Source organism: Chinchilla lanigera, unplaced genomic scaffold (genome assembly GCF_000276665.1).
Source record: "Chinchilla lanigera isolate Chin_1 unplaced genomic scaffold, ChiLan1.0 scaffold00031, whole genome shotgun sequence".
Classification (NCBI taxonomy): Eukaryota; Metazoa; Chordata; class Mammalia; order Rodentia; family Chinchillidae; genus Chinchilla; species Chinchilla lanigera.
The window spans coordinates 7,796,148-7,821,033 of NW_004955432.1; the positions used below are offsets into that span (position 1 = coordinate 7,796,148).

At 39.8% G+C, this 24,886-nt stretch overlaps 1 protein-coding gene across 1 annotated transcript in view; it reads left to right on the forward strand.

Moving 5' to 3' along the window:
* Cdk14 (cyclin-dependent kinase 14) overlaps positions 1-24,886 on the forward strand; it is a 548,127-nt gene that overhangs the window by 8,548 nt on the left and 514,693 nt on the right. Inside the window, exon 2 of the mRNA XM_005387996.2 lies at positions 6,310-6,341. The gene's annotated coding sequence lies outside the window, so the exon portion shown is untranslated. The remainder of the gene's footprint in view (positions 1-6,309; positions 6,342-24,886) is intronic.

The following is a 24,886-nucleotide window of genomic DNA, read 5'->3' on the forward strand; positions in this document are numbered from 1 at the left end:
GACGGGCAGCCGCCCTCTCCCGAGCTGGGGATCGCTGCGGGCTGCTTCCAGCCCCCGGCCCGGCTCCTCCTGCGGGGCGCCGTCCTCGCGGGGGGACACCCTGGCCCCACTGCGCCCGGGCTGTGCGACCGCCCGGGCCACTGGTTTTTTATTTTGCGCGGAGGCTTTGGTGTTGGATGTTTCGTCAGTCATTTAGCTTTAGAAATTGATGAAATGTTGGAGTGTGCCCTGGTTTTGAGGAACACATCCGACCGAAAGGGAAGTGGGACAGATACCTTGGGACCTTTTGTTCGGGACTTCGGGTCCTAGAAAGCGAGACTTGGGTGTTCAGTCCCGAGCGAGGTCTCTGGCTCTTCAGCTGCTGGGGACAAATGCGCGTTGTGAAGTTGTCGGACGCGTAGGAATGTGTCCCGAACTTGTTCCACTTACTAGAGCGCAGGGGTTATTGTCTCTCAGCCAACCTTTAACCAACGCCGGCCTAGCGATGTTAGGATACTACAAATACATCCTGTCATAACCTGAACAGGGTGACAACAGTGTCATGTGGAACGGGTTGGTTCGATTTTGAGTGTAGAAAACCTCTTGGAACCTGCAGACGCAGCTGCCTCCTCCTGTCGTAACTTTTCATTAATACAGGTAACTGCGCCCAGCAAGAAGATGCTACAAGCAAACAACCACGACAGAATCAAAGTGCCTAAGGGACCCTCCAGCCTTTGTTTCACGCGTCGCCCATGTTAATGAAGGTCTTCATAAAAATTAATCATTAACGTGCTAATTCCTTAAAATAAAACCCTGGCGTGCCAATGAATGTCACAGCTCTCCTGCCACGCATTCATCATAAAATATGCAAACTTTCAAGTGAGGGAAAACATCAGTGAAAATTTAATCTCTTTTTGATGTTGTGTTTTGATTTAAATTTTTGTGTTGGTATATAAAACCCTCTCCCAAGGTGACTGTAGGTGTGTGTTCTGAAACCAGCGTTTAGTCCTAGTTTTATGTATTGTGCGTACTGGATTTTTGCAGTTTTACTTTTCAGTTAGGGATGAGTATGGGGAGCCCCACGTTCAAATGAAATTTGGGGCGAAGCAGAGTGAGAGAGTAAGGTGTCGAGTCACATGCATTATTAACACGGATATTTCAGCCCCTGACCCAAACTGTCACCGAGGCAGGTTCTGGAGTCCATTAAGTCCGGTTCTCAAACACATTAACTATGTATTTACTAATGGTAATGACTCTGTTGGAACCCCTCCAGTTTTGTGTTAAATAATTCATTGCAGTTGAGTCTCAGTAAGAAAGCAAGAACATTAATATGAAGATTCTTTATGTTTAAATTTTTTTCAGGGTTTTGATTGACAGTCAGTAAAATTGAGATTAACTGCGATGCTGATAAGTGGGGTATTACAGTTAATTGAATTTTCTAGCTTACTGAGATTTAGCGATGTGAACCTCCTTTTGAGCCCAGCTCTTGTTAAAAGTGTCTTCTAAGATCTAGTGGATTTTATATCCTCCCTTTAGGAAATGGTACAGGGTGGTGAACCTAATTGACTTTTTTGTATTGAAGGAAGTCTGTGATTCTCAGTAGCAAATTTCATTGTGGAATACTGTGAAAGGAGTTATTGAAGTTTTACGTGATTATTGATGTATGTATGCAAAGTCTAGATTATTCATTAGGAATATCCTTACAGAAAAATAAATCTTTTTAACTTATTTTCTTGGTTTGTTCTTGCAAAATCCAGAGTACTGAATTCATTCTGATTAAGGATTTTGCAGTATGAGAGGCTGTGGAACTGAAGTTTTACTACGGGTTTATATAGCATGTAAGCTAGGAATGTGGGCTGTTTGTCAGACAGATTGGGGATGCCTGATATTGCCACTCCTTCGCTGAGTGACGTTTGACAGGTGCCTCAACCTCTCTGAGTGTCAGTTTTTATGCCTGTTTTGTTGTTGGCACCTAATGAAGTAATGCATATGTTATCCTGTGTAGTATGTAATAAAGACTCAATAAATGTTCACAGTATGTTAGCGTTACGACAGGGATCATATCGCACCGATATAGATGATCTTATAGGTAGGAAGCCAGAAAAAGGGGGAAAAAACGGCCACTGACTTTGTAGTGGCCAATCTGAGAACAGGGTGGGCTTTAGAGTTGGGGAATCATGAGTTTAAACCCTATTTTCCGTGTGTCTTGGGTAACTCATAGTAATTCCCCAAACTCATCTGTAAATCTTCATGCAGTTGTTGTGAAGATGAAATGAGACAGAACACCTAAAATACCTGATGCAATAGCTATCACATGGTGAAAATCAATACTGGAGGCTGTTGTTATTCCTTCTGCCTTCTCTATCTCTGCTGTCCCCTCTGCCCAGCATTCATGAGATCAAAGAGTGATTTACTCTTGTTGAATAATCCAACATTGCATTGTGCTCATTCCCTTTAATGAATCTAAGATGGCTTTTGAACTAAACATACTGACTTTATTTTGCTTCCTTAGTATGATTCAAAAGTGTAGCGTGTTATTTCTTAAGTTGCGCAATATCATTGGTTAGCCATGAGAAATCACTAATTATTTATGCAAAATGAGAACTGTGTTTGAAAGTATGCGATACCCAGGCAGTGTTTATTATTAATAACAATAATTCTAAATACAGAAAGTAGAATGCTAATGTTCAGTTTATTCACTCACCAAAGGTCTTGCTGATTTTGCTGCCACCCACCCCAAATACGGTTGATCTGAGAGTCTTGCATTATAGAAGGTCTAATAAAACACATTAGCTTGTAAGCCATCGTGCTCTAATTTATGACATCTGCCAGGGAGTAACTATAATATGGCCATGGTTCTTTTATTTTTTTTTTATTTTGTTGGTTTTTTTCTGCTACCGGGAATCGAACTCACGACCTTGCGCTTGCCAGGCAGGTGCTGTGCCACTGAGCTAAATCCCCAGCCCCCAGCCATGGTTCTTTTATAAGACATGTGTAATTGAATTTTAAAGTCAGCCATCAGTTTCAGTAGTATTTATGGTTCTCCACTAAATAGTGTCAGTGTGGTTCCTAGTTTGAAATTAGTTTCACAGTTTTTTTTCACATTTAGGCTAACAAAGACAAATGGGAATTTAATTATTGAATAGTTTAAATATACTAAAATCCATTCCTTCCTTGGTTCTTTTCCATTGTTGAATGTGAACTAAAGGCTCTGTGTAATAGCTAGTGTGATTAAGGTCAAACTGACATTCCTTCACATTCATTTGAATGCATTTCTTCACATTCATCTGGATACAGTCCTAGGGAAAGGAAGTTTATGCTCTGCGATATTTGAGATGAGCACACGTATACTATTTCTTTAGAGAAGATGGTTTGCAAGAGAACTGAACAAAAGGACAAGGCTGTGATGACACTGAATGTGTGAGTTCGTGACTTTGTGCCGTGAGTGTGTAATCCTAGAGCCCAGTTGTCCTGTGGTGGGCCCCTTCTGTCAGAAAAGAGAAATGTAGGGTTAAAGGTTTGAACACAGAATTAAACTCTGGTGCCATATCTTTTCCCAGTGAGGTTTCAAAAGGTTGTAATTTAGGCCTGTGCTGTCGTTCAGGGGTAGAGCATGCAAGGCCCCAAGTTTTCTCCCCAGCGCCACAAGAGAAGAAAACATTAATTTGAGAATTACAAAGTGGAATTTATATCAGTAGTTGTTTCATAAGACAGAAAAAATGTGTGGTTTTCACCTGTCCAAAAACTTTAGTGTTCTCTCACTATATAAAATGCCCTCCTTTTGCCATTGAGGTAGGGCTCATTAATCCCCCAGTGTGTTATTGAATACCTTCCACGTGCTGCTACCCAGATTTACTACCCACAGTATCTGCTCCCTGCCTGCAAGGATTTTAAAGGAAGACAAACTAAAGAACGGGCATTGACAGTGTAAACTAACAAAATCTACCTTGTAGATGAGTGAACTTCGCTGTTGGGAGACCGTAGAAGGGACACTACTTTATCTTGGTAAAGTTACAGGAAGGTTTTTTAGAGAGAGCAATGTCTGACCAGAGGCCTGGGTAGAAATCTGGTCATGTTAGAGCATATAGTATATACCCTTTTATCAAGCTAGAATAATGCAATATGCCTGTTATTCCTCGTATCCTCGAAGACAGTTGTGGTTTTACATTTACATAAATGATTAATGACAATCAAGGAATGTAATCAATAACAAGATGTTGTGGTGCATGTTTAGGTCAGAGAGTATTCATCAGTGACCTGATAAATATCTGGCAAGGACACTTTAATTGGTCTTTGTCGTCCCTATTAACTGCTTTGCAGGGAAAGATTCAATTCTTAGAAGAAATCATGTAAGGTGTCAGTCTAGCAATGAAAGATTTCAGTTAAGTTATGGGCTCCTTGGCCTAAAAATGTTCTCCCCTATTGTACTCTGGATTTACGAGTGTCCTGCTGGGGACAGACTCTGGCTTCTTGCTCCTTATATCTTAGCCAATACATCTGTAATTTCTTTTTTTTTATTTTCTCCTTCTTTTGTTATCTCCAGTTCCCCATTTCTTCATCCAGGTTGGGAGGATTGGTCAGGACTTAGGAGGCAAGCAGGAAATGGCCCAATCTGGATGTCCAAGACATTCTGGTTTTTTTGCTATCTTCATTTCTCAGCTCGAGTTTGAGGTCTGTAATTCCCAAGGAGATGGTATCACTTGGAGTTCAGCTTTGTTTAAGAAAACACGTGGCTGAATTTGCAGAACTTTTGTAATGTTCAGTTTCCTGGGCAAAAGGGAAGGGCTAAGAACTAAATTTTCAGAAATGTTTTATTTCCCTTAACTCACTACCACAATTACATACTCTCGATCCTTTTGGAAAAACAAATTTACTCTGTGAAATGGAGAAAATTACCTTTTCAAAACGCTGAGAATATGTATCTTATTTACTTTTATATGATCGCTTCATTTTAGGCACATTATGTCTCTCAGAGCTTAATTACCAAAATATTTTGCTTTTCGTTGCTTTTGTTGTAGAATAGCTTTCTGAGTAATAGCTACCCAAGTCCTAACCAGGCTGGGACCATGTAATATACATAGTAGACATTTATGCATGCATAATTCTATAAATTTGAAATACTTCTGCCACTAGTACTTTCAGACAAATTAGTAGTCATAGGAAGGGAAATGGACAAATTGTAGGATTTATGTTTGCTAGCTACAAGTGATATTGTCTTTCTCTTTAGAGTGATGGAGTTCCAGTTTTGAACTCACTTGTATTTAAAACACATTTGAAGTATTTACTAATCCTACAGAATACTCTGGGCGCATTGTTTTCTTTAGAAAACACGTTAAAATAAATTTTATTACTTTGAAATGTTTGAATTATATCTTTTATTTTGCAGTGCTTATTTTACATGCTTAGTCTTCTAGTGACATGCCTCAAGTTTTTGCAATATGAAAATGTCATTGAGGGTACTATGAAGAGTGGATATCATCTTTTTTGAAAAGACAGTTGTGGGCCGGGTGTGGTGGTGCACGCCTATAATCCCAGCACTTGGGAGGCTGAGGCAGGAGGACCCTTGTGAGTTTGAGACCAGCCTGGGCTACAAAGTGAGCTCAAGGCCAGCCTGAACTGCATAGCAAGACTCTGTCTCAGAAAGACCAAAAAGAAAAAAAAAAGACGATTGTGAAATTTATTTAATTAACATTTGTGAAGAATACTTTTCCCATTATTAATATGTTTGAAATACGTAATACATTCATTATGTGGTACTCATACTTATTGCCGCTTGATCCTTTGTGGTTCCCTCCTGTCCTTTCTGCCCCGTACCGCACATCCCTTCCCATCTCTACCTGGTTTATCTCCCTGTTTCTGTCATCTGTCTTGTATTTTGTTCTTTAAAAAGAGTGGTTGTCATCTTAACAATTGCTTTGTGAGGGCCTTGCACCAGGCATGATGATACATGCTTATAAAACCCCAGGATTTCAAGGGGAAATTTCTTTCAGATTACTTTGTGCTTCTTTTATACCTTCAGTAAAACAGTCAGCTAGAGAAGAGATGGAAAGAGATGTGTATGCTTCTTCTCCATGTTTGAGAAGATAGTTCCATTTACATATGTATGAAAAGTGTTTCACAAAGATGCATGCTGTGCAATTCTTTCTTATTTGCAGTTTTTGTATTTGTATCATAACATTGTTATTCACATTGGGGCACAGTTTTCCTTTTTTGAAATGAAAACACTATAGTGCTTTTTAAAAAATTTTTTTCCTGTTTTCTAGAACTTAGATATTTGGTCGCTTTAGGATATTTCACAGTAACTGTTTCCTTTTCCTTTTTATTTTATAGCTTTGAAGAAAGATGACACCACCTTCGATGAGGTAAGCGAAATTTCTTTATCTAATGTTCCCCCGTATTTAATTACTGTTAGGTAAAGTTGATAGCTGCCAATTCAGCTCTTAGAAACGAAAACAGATGCCTTCAAATAAATAAGAGATAACATTTGCCTGTGTAGTTAACACTGTATTATTTTGAAGTTTTAAAGTCATTCACTTGAGTTATACAGGCATCATTGGAAACATGTCCTTTTAAATCAACTAACTAAAAGACAAACGGGCCTCTGCTACCATTGCATTCTGGCTAGCAGTAGCTGGAGAAGCCCAGTGTGGTGTGTGTGCTGTGGGCGATTTGGACCAGCTGGTAAATTGGCCATGATGGTTCCCTTAGACCTCAGCTGACTCAGGACATGATGTGGTGTTGACACCATACATTGTTAAGTCTCCCAAAAGAGGAGCTGACTTTTCCTCACTTGTTTCCTTTTCTTTGTCTATCAGACACGTATTTATTTACTTGGTATGAAGTAATACAAAAACCTGTTCAAGTAAGGCTGAGGGCTCATATGTAATCAGTAGTATTCTGAATGTGATTTTTAAGTTGTCCGCTTTTCTGAGTTTGCATTACTGTTTTCAGAGTGCTAGAGAGTGAAGTGTTTCATTGTAACCATCCAAAGCCACAGCATTGATCTGTGTTGTAATCTGGCCACATGTGTGTATTTGTAGATAAGCAGAGATGTGTCTGCACAAGATGCTTAGCCCACCAGCTAATGAAAATGTAGATTGGCTTGATTTGGTTATTTAACACGTACCGGTCCCATGTAATCTGCTACTGGTCCTCTCTCTGCTCTGGACAGTGCATCCTTGCCTCCATGTTTATGGACTGACCCTTTGGCCACATGGCTGGACCTGGTGAATGGTGGGTCCACTCAGGGAGAAGCTGCTTTAGGCTGGGATTTCTGGATGGTGCCAGCATCACTTGGCTGTCACGGTCTGCTGCTTCATCGGCTGCACCTGTTCATTTCTTCCTGGGCTGAGCTCTAACGAAGCTGTGTCCCTGGACACCAGGGCAACCCCTCCTGCCAGCATTCCTGTAACACACCCTAAAACTTAATTCTTCTAGACCTGAAGCCAGAGAAGAATTTCTTTTCTTTCCTATCTGTAGTAGGTAATAATGGTGTTTCCTTCCAAACCTGTATTTCTGGAATTTCTACCATGTTGTACTGATACGCTTTTAGGAGAATATTTTCTTTCTGCTCAGGAAAAATCAGTGTGAGAATACTGGATACCTTTTCTTTCTTTATAAAATTCTCCTCTCTAATTATAGTGGTGATTTAAGCTTACATTGAAAAATAAAAAAAAAGGAAAAGGGGGGAAAAAAATCTCCTAAATCCTGCTATCTAGATATAATCACTGTTGAATGTTCTAGCCTTTTTTCCTTGTCTTAAAATCATAGTCCATTATTATATCTTACTTTTCCCCTTCACCTGTAACATCTTTTACAGGCTCATGTTTTCACAGGCTCCTCCTAATCGGTAGGAATTTTAAAAACTTCTTTTGGTGTTTGAATGCTTGTTAATGAGTGTGACTTATCTATCATGTGGTTATATATACCATTAACTTAGACAAAACTGAGACTGCAGCCTACTCAAAGGCTAAGGGTGTATAGGATGAGGGCATCTGTATAACTGCTCTCCTGAGCTTATGTTATTTTGAAGCCTCAGTATAGTCCAAAGTTTAGACTTTGTGATTTGGAGTAAAGTTATTCTTAGCCCTTTACACAGTGTTTTCCTCCTTCTGTGGCTCAAGGGATTGGTGAATTACCTTAAGTTAGTGAATCGCAAAAAACTAAAGCTAGAAGAGCCACTAGAAGTATCATTTCCTCATTCCATCATTTTACAAATGAGATTAAGATCCAGAGGAGCAGGGTAATTTCCAGTTAAAGAAAAACCCAGGGCCGTGAGTCCGGGAGGTAGTGGCAATGAAGGCAAGGCATGGCCTGGTATAAGCCCTAATGCAGCCACCTCTGATTGAGCAATTGATGCATTCATTCTGCATGTTTTGTAAAATAAAGGTAATAGTAGTATAACCCTCTTAAGGGAGTTGAGAGGATTAAACACACACACACACACACACACACACACACACACTCACTCACTCCAGAATAATGGCTGATATATATTATGTTTTATAAACAGTACTGTCACCTTCACTGATTTTATCATCATCCTCGTCATCGTGCATGCTCTTACCATGGTGTCCAGCTTCTGTAGCTGGAAGGGCTACAAAGCATATGGAAGGATTCAATTTTACCTTAAGAATTAGGGCTATGAGGAGAGCTTATTTCAGATATTCCTTTGTATCCCATGTAAAGCTTTGTGCATTAACATTGAAAATATTATCTAAAAGCTCTCCTCTTTTAGATTTGATGACGGTATGATTACATTCAGCTTTGTCATTTTCCTGGGTGTGTTGTACATGATCAGCATTCAATAAATAGCTCAGATATGTTTGAGTAAATGAGAGTGATCAGTGGATTCTCATGAAGCGCTGGCTCTTTGAGCAAGCTATTTCACTGACCTCAACCTCAGTTTTCTTGTTTGTAGAAGCGAGCCAGTTGAACTCTGATCTTCAAGCTGCTTTGTAGCTCTAAATGTGGCATCCATCTAATGGAAGATTGCACTTTTATCAAAATCAGAAAGTTAACGGGTGTAGTGGTGCATGCAGGTAATAGTAGCATGCGGGAGGCTAAGGCAGGAGGCTTGCTGCAAATGTGAGGTCAGCATGTGCTACACAGTGAGTTCAAGGCCAGCTTCACCTCCATAGTGAGACCCTGTCTCAAAAAAAAAGCATCTGATATAATGCTTATCTAAATGGGAAGTAACTGAATTCTTTTGTGATTATTTTCAGATTATAGTGGTAGAAGTTTTCTTGAACTCATGGATGTCCCCTTTCTTTTTTTGTTTATTATTATTATTATTATTTTTGTTTTGTTTTGTTTTCTGGTACCGGGAATCGAACTCACGACCTCGCGCTTGCCAGGCAGGTGCTGTGCCGCCAAGCTAAATCCCCAGCCCCCTCCCCTTTCTCTGTTGGAGTGGGGGCTCTGCAGTCCATCGGAATTCAAATACTATTTGAGTCTTGAAACAGGAGCTGAGTCAGTTTCTCAGATATGCAGCAAGGTGTGGCAGCTCTCTTCTTATTCACTGTTATGAGGTAGAGGCTCTTTATCTAAAGGAACAGCCTCCTCCAGCAGAGGCCTGAGTTGGAGTTGAGTTGCTGGCCCCTGACTCATGTAGGGAATATTTTTAGAATGGCTGTAATGTTTGCCCTTGAACAAAGGAGAAAAAGGAATTCATTCATTCATTCATTCATTCATTCATTCATTCATGCTCAGACTGAAATACCTTGACTGCTGATTTTCAAAGCAGCCTAGAATTATATTCAGGAACGGTGTGCTACTATTTGTTGTAAAGTAGGCTGTGTGTATGCATGCGTGTGTGTGCATGTGCATGGGTATTAGGAGTTGAGGCCTTCAGATATTTACAGTGATGAGCAAATGATAGGGAATTTCGCTGTCACTCATCTTGATTGGAGAGAGGGCATTTCAAAAGTGATTCGTTTGTCTTTCATTCATTGTATATTTGAGCCCTGACGGAAATGTTAGCCAATTTATGTTTTGTGGGTTTAATCTGTGTAGTTTTAGGTCCATGTCCCCAACTTTTTGGTATTTGGATCTTCAGCGTTTTGCATAGTACTTGGCCAAAATGAAGTTTTGGCTAAGTAAACTTCAGGGGAACAAACAAGACAGATGGACAGTGTAAGAAGATTAGTTTCTCATGTCATAATTTTTAGAGGATAGTGGTTTTGGTGACATTGTGATGCGGCCTCGTCCCGGGTGAACTTCATGTCTGTGACATCATTGCAAAACTTCCTAACTGACTTTTAAGTCTTTCGTCCACACAGCTGTGTCCCTTGAGCAGCCCCATTCCCCTGAGGAAGTGAACAGTGGTTATACCGTGTTACAGGAGGATTTTGAATCCTATTTTTCTATATAATGATTTTAGAGTGATGATCTATCATATGTAAAAGATGGGAAAATATAGTTAATCCCCACGAATGTAGATATAATAACTTTTGGACTTTGGAGATAAAAGCTTCAATTCAGTATACAATTAAAAAACATAAATATACGTGTATAGAAAAAGCTTAGAAATATGTAAAGCTAGAGCAGTTCATGGACTATGGGATGAATTAAAAGGTTAAAGTATATAACTCTGCTGCATGCTTCTGTTACATAAAATAATTTCAAATGAAGAGACAGAACCAAGTGTGGAATCTGCTTGGCTTCTGAGTGAGAGTTCAAAGATTTCAGTGATTGAAAGGAGCGTTTACGATGTAAGGCGTTTCATTTGTTTATGGTATGTAATATAGAGAATTATCCACTTGTGTTGAAAATGTGGCTGATCACTTATGAATTTTCTAATTATTTCCTGCTGTGGCCAGTTATTTCCTGTTTGGGAAGTAGAAGGGGCTACCAGTACTTTCTTGATATACTTCAGCTCTTTTACTAATTTTTTGGCCCTAGAAAAACATACAAAATGTGTATAAATCTTAAAATTTCTATATGTATCTGATCCATAAATGTCCCAAGCACAGTATATAGGCTAACTTGCTTAGTACAGGTTTAATTTTATAATTCCATTAGGCAGATGAAGACATTGACCTTAGTTTCTAGTTCATCTCCCTGTGTGCTGTTTTTTTTTATAAGGACATAGTACCTGAGATGGTAAATGCAGCAATGATTTTCACGAGAACTAGACCCAAGGGGTACACACTGAGATGATTTGGGGGTGGTGCTGGAAGTGGTGGGAACTGGCTCAGTCTTTTTTCTCTGCTTGTCATTGTTGCCGACCGTCTGTGCCGTGGGATGAGGTATACAGTGTTGTGTTACATTTCAGACCTGTCCGACTTCCTCAGTTCATGTCTTCTTCACCCATACTCAATTTCCAGAGGACCTGGATCATTTCCCTGGGACTGTCACAGAATAAAATATTAAATCCCATTAGCAGTCTTCCCTTCTTAGTTCTCTCCCATCTGCTCTACCCTGTATCTTTGCTGCTCGCCTTCCTGGATGACCTCTGTCTGCCCGCCCCATCCGTTCTCCTAGCCCGCAGTCCCTCCTCCTTCCCTCACTCGTGTCTGCCCCTACCTTCAGTGGCCTTAGCCCTGGCATTTTCTCATCTGTCCTCTTTCCCTCCCTTACCCAGTGGCAAGGTTAGTTCTTTCTGCATGCAGGTAATAGTAGCATGCGGGAGGCTAAGGCAGGAGACTTGCTGCAGATGTGAGGTCAGCATGTGCTACATAGTGAGTTCACATGGGAAGGATGTGTTCCAAGCCCCTCTCCTTTGCTTGTGGGTGGCTGTCATTTCCCTCTTCCTGTCACCATCCCTCAGTGTGTGACTTTTTTTTAAGTACTGGAGATTAAACCCAGGGTGTTCACATTGAGCTCTATCCCCAGCTCTTTTTATTTACTGACAGGTTGCCCAGCCTGGGCTCAAAATTTTAATTCTCCCGCCTTACCTTGTAGAGTGCTGGGATTGCAGGCATGCGCCACCACACCCAAATTTCTCCTTTTTTTTTTACATGGGTGCGAGTCAGATTGTATTAGGGGCTCACACCACTCCCATATGACCTCTTCTTAATTTAACTAAGTACACTGGTCACAACCCTTTTCACAAATCAGATCACTTTTGGAGGTACTGGGGGTTTAGACTTGGACATACAAATTTTTAGTGGGTACAGTTCAACCCCTGACACTCTCTGAATTCTGAAAACACTGAAAACCATCAGTAGTAAGTTTCCTGCCCAGAAGTGGACCTTCGTTTATCCTAGTCTTACTTTCTTTTCCCCCTGATCTCAGAGGAGGGTGTGTTTTTTTTCTTGATCCAGGCCAGTTCTTTCTTCTGTTGTCTCAGTTCCTTCCTTTCTTTTGTACTCCAGAAGCTTAAATAGTTGATTCTGTCCTTTTCTATTTTTTGGTCTCTTTTTATAGGTGCTTTCACGACGGGATCTGACCGTGCTAAGTCTTCCTCATTTCTTCTTCATAGCTGCAGCCTCGGTCTTCTCTGATCATTTTTCCACGCTGTCTTTGACTTGTTCTTCTGCCCGTCACTTGCTTGCTCTGTTACTATACTCACATCCTTGTGACCGACTCACATTTGTATTCTGAACTCCAGCCCTAACTATCTGGCTGCCTGGTGAGCTGTTTCTGCCCATGTCTCACAATCATCCATGACTCAGAATGCAAGAAATGTTACTTATCCCTGTACTCCCGAAACCTGCACCTTCTCTCGTCCTTGACGTCCCAGTTGGCTCTCCCAGCCACTGGATTTTCCAAGATAGAAACCCAGTGCCACCCCTAGTTCTCTAGACCCCACATCTTTCCTCCCATTCCAACAGAATGACAGGTCTGAAATACAGATGATGTGTCCTCTAGCCCCCTTCTTGAAAAAGTTCTCCATCAGCTGCAGGTTCAAGTCCAGTCTCCTAACTTGGCTTTCAACACCTTTCATTGTTCATCTCCTGCCTGCCTTACCATTCTTAGCAGACAGTCTTCTGGCTTAGTTTAGCACCTACATTATCTTCCAGCCGCTGCCATCTGGGCTTGGAACCTTATCACTTCTACATATTGTTGCCCCAGTAGGCTCTTCACTGGTGTCGGTGCTGCATCTCTCACAGCCCATGGCAGCCGTCCTAAATGTTTTTATTGTCACATAGTCCCCTAGTTAGAGGTTTGTGCATCAAGTGCTTATTGATGTCTGGCTTGTGTCAGACAGGATATGCTGTCAGCCTGATTCTTGATCTGGTGAGTCACAGCAGTCTTTTGGGCATTCTTTGGCTGACCAGCTTCTGACATCTTTCTGTGTTGGTCCTGGACAGAGAGTCAGTCTTTTTCTTCACAGTCAAAAAAAAAAAAATTGTATTCTTTCATATCCTGTTTTATTTTTCTCATGGTCAGATCCTTCAGCCTTAGATGAACCTATCCCATAGAAATTCACAAACTGTTCTTTGAATATTGCAGAAATCTAGGAAATCATATTTCAGTTTCAACACACTTTGGATGGTCGAAAGGGAAACTTCTTGTTCCTTGATTCTCTTATTGGAAACTGAGTTTGAATTTTCAGAGGCTTAAAACTTTCTGTGCCTCGTTTTTTTTTTTTTTCTTTCTATAAATGTTTGATCAGATTTACTATCTCCCTAATTATGGTAGGCATAATTACCATAATTATGTGTACTCCCAGACAGTGGCTAGAATGTCTGGGCAGGGCTGCAAGGATTCGGAGAGGAAGTACATGTCACAAAATGCAGAATGCGTGACATTTGGGAGAATTAGTCACTTTCATAGTCTTCTTTCCTGAAGGGCACAATGTTGCAGCAATCCAGAGCGTGAGTAAGGTCCTCTTTCTGCTGCAGTACCCCGGGGGCGTCCCAAAGGCCAGCCCTTAGGCTGCAGGAGGTCTGCTGGAGGGGTGGTGAGTGCTCCCCCTGGGGGTGCTCTGATTTGCATGTTTGACTCATTTGTAGAAAGCTGACTTTGGATGTTGTGTTTTTGTGCAGCCCAAGTTCTTAGGGTTTTCTTCCACAAGTACAAGAGAGGCCTAGCCCATATTCTCTCTGGCTCGAACAAGAGCCCTTGATTTCGAAGTCCTTATGTTGCTGAGATGGTTTCTCACCCAAACAGCTATAGCAGTAATTGGAACAGCGAAGCTGGGGGCAATATCAGGGTTTCTGAGGCCTGCAGTCAGAGGTCTACACTAGATTTTTTAATAGACCAAAGATACCTTTTATGATCAATGTCATAAAATTTACAAATGGCATAACTAACAATTATTAATTGTAGTCAATTTTGCAAGGTTTGCAAACTTTAGGACATATCATTATCTTTTATTTGAAGAAGTTTTCTTTGCTGCTTAAAGACAATAATTGAAATAATTTTCTTCTGTCTTATTTTTAATACAGAAAGTAAGGGGCCAGGGATATAGCTCAGTGGCACAGCGCCTGCCTGGCAAGCACAAGGTCCTGAGTTACATTCACGATACCAAAAATAAAAAAGAAAGTCATGTTTTGTTATTATTTTATTATTTAGTTGTAAAATTGTATTTCTTTTTTTCTTAACTTTAAGTTTCCTTAACTTGTTAACTGTATTTTTTTAATACTTAAAACATCTCAGCCTAGGTATTGTCTCCAAAAAAAATGTATTTAATGATGGCAAGCAGTGAGGGTACTATTCAGTGTCTTCCGGTACAAATTTTTATACTTAATTTGTTAATGCGATTAATAGTTTTCCTCATAACTTTTTTATAGCTCCTCTAACTTTGTTATATAACATATATATGGGTAAGGAGTGTGTTGAAAAAAATCTTAAGATTTTTATGGTCTTGTAGTTAAAGTAGAAAAAAGTTTTAATGTATGCGTATATACCCAGGCTACAATATATCAGGAATTATGTATTTGGTTTTTCACTGGTAAAAAAGACTTTTTTTCAAGCTTCACAAAGCATACTTCTAAGTATGGAGAGTTAGGATTGGACAGAGAGCCCTGGGAGACTTGGAGTCTCCATTACTGTCTGCTTATTTGTTTTTTCTCGACCTGCGAACATTCTCATGTGAGATGTGTGGAGAGCGTGATATTTGAAAGGTTTCTTTGTATTTAGGGTTTGAGAATTATCATTCTAGTCTAGCAGACCTCAAACATGTTGCAGCCCTTCTGCCAGTTGGCCAATTGTCTGAAATATTGAAGTATGTAAGTACTTTCTTTAAAAAAGAGTCACTGATGCCGGCCTCTCAGTAGTGTTTTGCTGGTTCTCTGGAGTGGGAAGAGAGGGCAGAGTGGCAGCTGAGGACTTGGGATTTGGCATGTCCAGAGTTTGCCTGTGGGAATGTGCCAGGTATGAAATTATCGCTGATGACGTATGTCTCGGTGGAAACACACTGAAATATGTTCCTTTTGATACTTGCCTTAAGGCCAGACCGTGACTGTAACGCAGTTATGTCTGAGCATTGTTTACTGTGTTTTAAAAGGTTTGAAAACAGGTGATACCAGTCATCGAAAGCAGCGAGGGGCGGTGCCCGAGGTGGAGGGTAAGCGTTTCCTAACTGCACCTGCAGGTGTTGGTGCGGCCCCCTCACTTGCCCTGCCCCAACGCACACGCCTGCTATAGTCAGCCAGGGTTTTCTTTGGCGTGTGTCATACCCTCAAGTATGGAAAGGCATAAAATGATTTTTATCGTACCACTCTATAAAATACCAAAGACTGAACTGTGACAGAGGAACCAAAGATGGATATTAGTATATGCAGTTTGGAGGTTTTGGACTGTTGACTTCAGGTCATGGTTTCTGATTTTTCATTCAGAAAATTTAGTCTTCTTAGTTCCATGGTAGTGTAATTATCACTATCATGTTAATATTCCAGACATTTTAGCCAAAAGAAAAAAACTTAAGGCAGTGACAGGAACGTTTCACAAAAGGAAAAGTAGTGATTATTCTATGACAGGTACAAATGACTTAGCTATTGTTACTTTTTTGTTTTAATGAAAATATTTTTCATTAATTTAAGAGAAGTATAAAGAAGAAACAAGATGGATGAGATAAAATTGTATGTTAGTAACAGTCATTCAAGGCATTAATTGCAAGTTCTTTTGTGTTGTAGGTGCTCATTTATTTTAAATTTTCAGCTCTGTAGGTCTCTTTATATTGTTTCCAAGCGAATATGACAGACAATGTTCTGCAGTCCTTGGCTGTTCTATTAAAAGCCACACTATTTAGTCTTATACATGAGCATTCTTGGGTCATTAGATACAGGGGTTCAGGTGTGCAAAAGGCTTGGTGACATATGGCCTGTTCCCACATGCCTTCATTGAGTTCAGAACTTTTCCCAAGAGGATTGCATTACTTTATCAAAATAGTGTGTTGCCTGTGTAGTGACAAATTACTTTAGTCCTAAAAAGAAAAAACAACGTACTTTGCAAGATATCCTGCAAATTGTAGTGTGTATCTGTATTAGATTCTTTGTGCTTGTTAGAAGATAAAAAATTAAAAGTCTGTATAACTGATATGCATGGGATGACTACAGTTAGTGGTCTGACTTTGATCACCTTCAGCATTTCCTTTATTTTTCTTATGACATCATTGTTTATATACATTTTCTTCCATTGGAATACTTTCAGGCAGAAGGCAGGCATACTAAATGCACCTGAACTTTTTTTCAGTTTCAGAACATTTTCTTTTATCATATTATATATTTTTCACTGGATAATTTTAGTATGTGGTATTAAGAAAAGTGATCGTATTCCTTGGAGAAAATGTATAAACTACTAAAAAGCATAAAGTAAAAACTACAGTGTTCAGTGAAAACAGCTGTTTGTATGTAGATTATGACCTCAGCTTTGTAAGATCTATACAGTCTCTGTCTGTGGGATAAATTCAGAAAAAGGAAATACAAGGAAAGTGTAGTATGAAAATGGAGATCAGTGATGTTGTGATTTTCTCACAATCCCTCAGCTAGAGAGTGATTTCAGCCTTGAGTTTTTGCTTCTGGAATACATGGAGCATATTACCTGGTTGCTTCCTGGAAGGGAGGAATACCACGCAGGTCCTATGTGGTAGCACCTTACAGGCTGGGAAGGGCTATATTTTTACAGAAAAGCTTTTGCTTGGTAGTAATTCTGGCAGATGTATGGTTTTTCCTCATAAGACATGGTGATCAAACCTAAAAGATTCCTGCAGTAGATCTGTCATTTTTGAGCCAAGTTATACTTACTTTACTGAAGGGGAAGCTAAGACATAAATAGGTTAAATACTATAAGAATAAAAATGCTGCTAAAGAGAATGTAGTTGGCTGGTTACTGTGAAATCAAGGAGTCTCTTTTCTAAATTATTCTTACATTTCAGATTCCAGTTTCAAGGTTACTTTAAACTACACATATTGCCATTTTTGTCTGAATTCAGGTGGGAATTGGGTGGAATTATTTGGTGAGACGGAAGTTGATCCATTTAGTAGTAATTTGCTTAATAAGAATTTCTGTCTGGACATTAGATTTCTGCAGATAACACAGATTATGGGGGGTTAACTATTGGATGCCAGAAATGAGCTTCAGACACTGGGAAACACAGTGAAAATGATGCTGGCGTGTGTCTTCACTGGCGTGTCAGGAAACAGAGTGAGGACGTTTCAGTGGGTGTAAACTGCCTATACTGAACAAGCTGAAGTGGTTAATATGGGCAGAAAGTGCAGGTAATAAATACATTATTTTTCTTTGAGTCCTGAATGTATAAACTTGGACTAATAGCTTGTGTATGTGAAATGACCTCACCTTCACTCTGAAATCTTTGTAAGGCTAAGAATATAGGGGAAATAGCAGATCTTTTAAATAGTTCCATGTTAGAAAGAATGGTGAGAGATTTTTGATAGGCATGGGGGAGAGAGACTGAATACTTTTCTTTTTTGTCGGTACCGGGAATCGAACTCATGACCTTGTGCTTGGCAGGCAGGCGCTGTGCTGCTGAGCTAAATCCCCAGCCCCAGTTTTCATTTTTTTGTTGATAGTTTGGGTGCTGAGAAAAGGAATGGTCCATCTTTTCTTTCTTTTCTCTTCTTCCTCATGTACGTAGATTTTTTTATTTTTTTGTTTTCTGAAAACAGTTTGGTTTTAGTGGAGACAGATAGGTTTGTCCTTCCTACAGTGAATGGTTCAGCTGACAGCTACGGAGTATCCTCTACCCTGCACTTTTTCACAGCCCAGGTGCTGGATTTAGAAATTTAGTGACCTTTGAGCATCATCCTTCCACTGAGGCAGACACAGCCTTCTTCAGGTGGGTGACAGTGCAGGCAAAGGATGGAGAAAGAAAAAGTGTAGGCAGGAAGTGGAGATTTTCTGTAATGATGAGGTCCTTTCTGCTTTGTTCCCACTGTGTTTATGACTTGCTCTGGTGTGTATCATTTGACTGACTTTGTCTTCTGCCTTCACCATCGCTTGAGTTGAGAAGATGTGAGGACACGCACATAAAGAATAATTTCAGACTCTTCTCTGGTACCATTTGCATTCAGAAGAAGGAGAATTTGCTCCTTATTAGTGTTTTTTTCTTTTTCCTTCTTGATGAGAATAAGTAGGGAAGTAAAAATCTCAAGAGAGCAGGATCATCCGGTCACCAAGCTCATTAAGTTAATATTTACTTTGAAAATGAATGTATTCGCCAGCCCTTCCTGCTGTTTGTTTGGGAAGCATTTAAAGTCCACTTGAGAGTCTCAGAGTAGTTTCCACTTTTACTGGGCATTTCTCCTCTGAGGCTGGTGGCTCACGCCATGTGTGGATCCTGGTTGTAATGCCTTTTCTTTCTCGTTGAGTTACATTCATCTTGAAGGTAGAACAAGGGAAAAAAATGGAGCTAAGTCTTGTTTCTCTGTTGTCTGCCGCTCAATTTTGGTCCTATGAGACAATAATACTAGCTCTTTTAAGGCCATTTCTAATAACCCAGTTTATACATATGCAGGAGTTTAAGAACACTGGATATTTGATTAAATGAACAACCTAGAAACTGAAAGATTATGTTTATTTGTTTATATTCTGTTGTTATTAATTTTAATAGTTTTATGGGATGAATAACACCTGGCCACTAGTGGAAAGATTAAAAAATTCAAATGATATGGAAAAATTAGAAGTTTAGCAAAATAGAATTTGTTACTTAGCCAAAGTCTCCCCTTGTAGGCGCATATGTCCTAGGATTATTCAAGTGTTTTGTTTTCTTGTAATAATAATCCTTTCATAAAATATTGTTGCTGTGTTCACTCTAGTGACTTACTTTAAAAATAATATGCCTTTGAGGCATTTTATAAGAAAAATTTTTTTTTTTTTTGAGACAGGGTCTCACTATGTCGTTCAGGCAGGCTTTAAACTATGTAGCCCAGGTTATCCTTGAACTTGTGGCAGTCTTCTTGCTTCAGCCTTCTGAGTGCTGGAATTTCAGGTGTGTGCTGCCATGCCTGGCTTAAAAATATTAAGAATGAAAATCAGTTTTTATTTTTCTCTAGGTGATTTTTATAAATTTATTTCATGTTTCATTATTTCTGCTGGTTCCAGTATTTTTTACAGGTTTTGAGTTTTCTAGGTGCATAAACAAGTCATCTGCAAATAGTATTTTATTTTATTTTTGGTACCAGGAATTGAACTCATGACCTTGCACTTGCTAGGCAGGCGTTGTGCTGCTGAGCTATATCCCCAGCCCCTGCAAATAGTATTTTAAAAATATCTTCCTTTCCAGTATTCTATGAAATGATTTTGGCAGTTTTTTTTCTTCTTGATGTTGTAACTTTCTAAATGAAAACTGTTACGTTTATAATATTAAAACTATATGCTATAAAATCTAATCTAGTATAGTATTAAAATCATAACAAAATATAAAATACTATTTTAAGTTCTTTAGCTATCTATTAACTAAAAGGTCATCAATTGCTTTTTTTTTTTTTTGAGATAAGGTCCCACTGTGTAGCTCAGGCTGGCCTTTGGTTTTGAACCCATGTAGCCAAGGCTGATCTCAAATTTGTAATCCTTTTCTTAGCCCTCAAGTGCTGAGATTATAGGCATGTGGCACCATGCTCAGCTTCAAAACTTTTTACAGTACATTTTGTAGATGAGTTTTTGAAGCATGCTATCTATGTTAGAAGATGGGCAGTTATGTTTAATTGCTTGAAAGCTATTTTGAGGAATTTTTACGTTTATGTTGGAGAAAGAAGAGATGTATACCTCTTTATTTTTGCTCTGGCTGACATCTTGTTACCCATTGGTGCATGTATGTTAAATACTATTGTAATGGAAGCCACACATGTGTCCTACAAGGTATTGTAGTTATAGCATAGCATTTATGTCTCACTGGAGATTTCAGAAATATTTATGAACGTTTCATGGGCTATCTATTATGAATTTTTAGTGAGATATCTATTATTACTTTGAGGATGAACAAGACAGATGAGTCACAGGAATTATTTAGCAGTTGGTTGGGCAGGATATTTCCTTGGAGATTTCTTTGGATCAGTCGATGGATTGGTCCGTGCCTCTCTGGTTTTTACTCTCCATGCTCTCAGGGTGGCCACCAGCCTGTGAAGTGGTGAATGGAAAGCCCAGAAGCTCAAGTTTTGGAATCTTCCTCCTCCCTCCTTTCAGCCCCCACCATTTACAGTCTATGTGATGCCTCTTCAGAACCTCTTGTTCTTATCTGTGCAGTAGGGATGACAGTCTCTGACAGAGTTGTGAAGATTAGTCAGGTATTGCTGTAAATCCTTTAAAGGTCTTGGCACCAGGCAGACAGCATTGCGTTAGACGCTGATTTCAGCACCTGTCATATTTATCATGGTATGCGCATGACACTTGTGTCCTCCTCCTCTCCGCGTGCGTCTTCACCTCTGAGGGCACGGGCTCAGAGACACACAGCACCATCTTTATTATGGGCAGTCTCAATTTAGGAATCTTCGCCTTTTAAAGATGAGGAAACTGAGGCTTTAAAGTTCATACTTAGGCTTCCTCCTGTCACTCCTCCTGCCTCCCTGTCACAGTGGCTTTTCTGTGACCTTGTGCTCACTGGACCTAGCAGCAAGAATGTCCACTGGTGGTTTTTGCCTGCCAGGTGGTTATTGATGGGTGGGATTTTACATTCTGTGAGACAGGAGCCTTTGTGAGCACTTTTAACTAATGCTTTACAAAGAAACAAGGCTTGAATACATTATGTCACAGTGGACCTATGGTGACAAGAATTTCCAGGAAGACTGATGATGATTGTCCTGGTAGAGAGGGGAGAAGAATCTACCTTTGCTGTCTCAGTTTTGGCTTGGTGCCTGTGTGGTAGGCTGTCTGATTCTACTTGCTTCTTTTCATTGGTTCCTGACAGGTCTACTGGAACATATCCATTGTCTGGCTAGGGAAGTCCATTTGTCTCAATTCCATATGTGCTATGCCTGTGATCTGAGTAATCATGTGTTTTCTCCATCATGTGTTTTCTTCTCATAGTCACTCAGTATCAAGATCTTAGTAGCTGTTGTCTGAGCAGATGTTTGTATCTTCAACATCATTTCCCTCTCTCCTCTGCAAGGGGGTAAGATTCCTATGGTCAGAGGCAGCATATCTCCCTCTCTGCAGATGTAAGTTGTCCAGCACAGTCCTTTGTACCTACTAGGTGCTGAATAAAACATTTCTTGAAAGGACAAACAGCCAAAATTTCGGGGATTGTTTTTCGTTGGTTTGCAGAATTTGTACTCCCCCCAATTATAGAAATTCACTGATTATTTGTTGATAGGGATGAATCTTAGGTGTTTTTTCCTTGTGTATATTATTTAATATTCATAATAATGTTGGCATTATTATTTCCATTTTTCATAAAAAAACTGTTTTAGAAAAGTTAATCCAGTAGCACAGGGCCTTGGGGCCAGTGAACTTTCAGAACGAAGGGTAACCTGCATAAGCTGAAATACTATAGCAGCTGAGAGAGCCTGATGGGTTGTTAGGGGTTGTAAAGGAACACTGAAAGTTCTTACTGTGAATGAAGACTGAGTTACATTTACTGTTGTTTTAGTTACTTTTCTGACTGCTTAGACAAAATACCTAACAGCCAGAGTTAAAGGAAGAAAAGTTTATTTGGCTCACAGTTTGTAGAGGTTCAGTGCATAGTTGGCTGGCTCAGAGGCAGGATGGCATGGCAGAGGGGCATGGCAGAGGAGAAAAAGTTCATGGTGGGCATTAGGCAGCAAAGTAGAACAGCAAACAAGCACCCAGTAGCACTCTTTGAGTCTCCTATATTTTATCCAGGCTACCTGACCTTGGGTAACACTCATAGTGTAGCGGGGAGCAGCCTTAATCCTAGCATCACACTGTGAATCAGTCCCAGCATCACATCCTTGATCCCAGAATCACACATCCTATATCTAGCCACCTTGGAATACAAGCCATAACAACTCTTGAATAATAACTTTTTTTTGAGATATGGTCTTCCTCTGTAGCACAGGCTGGCCTCGAACTCAAACTCCCAGAAGTCTTCTTGCCTCAGCCTCTTAAACACTGGGCTTACAGGCATGCACCGCCAAGCTCTGTTTGAATTGTAACCTTTGAATTTTTCTTTTTCTTTTTTTTGGTACCAGGAATCAAACTCATGACCTTGCACTTGTCAGGCAGGTGCTGTGCCTGCTGAGCTGTATCTCAGGCCCCTTGAATTGTGACATTTAAGTGACAAATTAATGCTGAGTATATTAGGGTAATCTTTGGCAGTGGGACTAATTGAGATACAAAGTACAAAATGCATGCTGCAAACAAATTGATTTTCCAACTTAATTACTTACTATAAATTCTGTGGTATTTGCCTTCTTATCTATTTAAAAAGCACAGGCCAGGTTTTGTGAATTGCCCATAATTCCATACTTATGTCTTTTTTTGCCCTGATTCTGTGTTTTGGAATGATTTAGAATAATCTTTACACATTTTAAAAAACTTCACAGTGACTTCACTTATATGATAGTGCCTTTGCGTATAAGTGTGTGTATCAGCAGTGTCAACTTACAGGTTTTATATACTGAGTTGGAAACATCTACATAAACTATTAACCTGATGTGGTGACTTTTTTCCAAAGCCCAGACCTTGCAATTGGTTAAAAAAATTATGATTCCCAAGCGCATTTTGGGGTTAATTCTATTTCTCTCTTTTTTTTTCCTTTGATCCCAATACATACAAAAAAAAACCCCACTTGGATTTGTATCTGGGGTTGTCCTTTCTGTACGTGAGAGGAGGGGGTATGGGAGGGTAGGGCAATATCTACTAGCCTTGTTAGTGGTTTTGGAGACAGTATTCTTATTCTGAGCATCATAAGCAGACTATGTTGACGGTTTTTACTGAAAGCTCTTCCTGTCATTCTGAGGAGTTTATACTTTTCATTTATTTACCTTGTGCAAGGAAATTCCTTCTTTATCATACTATCTTATCTTAGATCAAAGTTTCCACCCAAGGCTCCTTACTTAAACAGCGTTATTTGTGGCTACATGCTCTCCATTTTTTTCTTTCTTTTGTAAAATTTCATTTTCTTTTTCTTTTTTTTTTTCCCCCCTTTTCTGGTGCTGGGTATCAAACCCAGGGCCTTGTTCACGCTAGACAAGGGCTGTACGACTGAGCTATATCTAAACTGTCTTTTTAAAAGCTTTCTGAGTTTTTTCATCCCATCTGAACTCTCTGGGTTCTGTTTGTTCTATTTATGACTATTGCGCAGTGAATATTCATAATTCCCGTTAGTAATATAATCATATGCCACTTGTCAGCTAATTGTCTTTCTTGTATATTTTTTGGAAAAAGTCTTTACTTGATAGGTTTTGAGTTTTTTGTTGTCTGCATCTTCTTTTATCTTTCTTTCTTGAGTTTGTGATGGTGCAAGTTCTTTTTCTCTGTTAGACACACTGTGGATTTAGCACGGCCCAGGGCAGGATGTCAGATAACTTGAAAGGATTTCTGCAGCAAATTGAGCGTGGCTCTGTGTCCTTCTGTGCATACCAGTCTGACTGTGTGAATGCCATGAAGTGGATGCCTTTTACTGTGAGACAGGTATTTCAATCCGGAGATCTTTAGTGATTTTGCCCTTGTAAACACTGTACTCCATATCTGTATCTCTTTGGCTGAGTTGATGATGGATTGGGATACTGGCATGGTGTAGTATGACACAGGGGAGGAAAAAACTATATCTGAAAAAGAAAATCGAAAGAATTCTGAACTTCAGATTTTAAGGTATTATTACTTTTGCTTTCTGAAGTTTTTTAATCTACTATTTAAAAAAGAGACCGTATGAGCATTGTGCCTGTTGTTTATTTTTAAAATGATTTTTGTGGTAAAATTTCCACCATATTCCACTTGATCAGAGCCTGGCAGCTAACACCCCTCAGCCATCCCTGGGAGACTTGATTAGGGCAGCAGTTGCAGTAGTGATGATGCCTTCCTGCAGTTTTCAAGCCTTTTATTTAAATCAGTGCTTATTATCTTTAAGGGGTGTTTAAAACACAGCTTCTGATCAAGTGGTGATTTTATCTAGAAGGTTGAGTTATTGGGTGTGTGGGATCAGAGAAACAGTGGTCTTTTCTGTCATTGTTAGAAGCTGTGAAATTCCTTCCCATGCTGGCTCCAGCAGGGGAAAGTGTTACTGTATATTCGTAGCGGGCTTCGTAGGGCTTCAGAATACGCACACCAATGTCATGTTCTTTCAGTGAATTCCTTTGAGAAACCTGGGAAGTGGTGAGCCCATACTTTTATCTCTGCCTTGTAGAGGAGAAAATGACATGCAGCGAAAGTGAATCCTCTGCCCTAAGCCCCAGTCTCTGTTCTCCTACTCGACCTTTGAGCAGGTTTCCTTCCTCTCTCGCTAATCTTATTGTTCTGCCTAACCAGAGAAAGTCAAGATTCAAAGATAGTGCCGGGCGTGGTGGTGCATGCCTGTAATCTCAGCACTAGGGAGGCTGAGGCAGGAGGATCACTGGGAGTTCGAGACCAGCCTGGGCTACAACGTGAGCTCAGGGCCAGC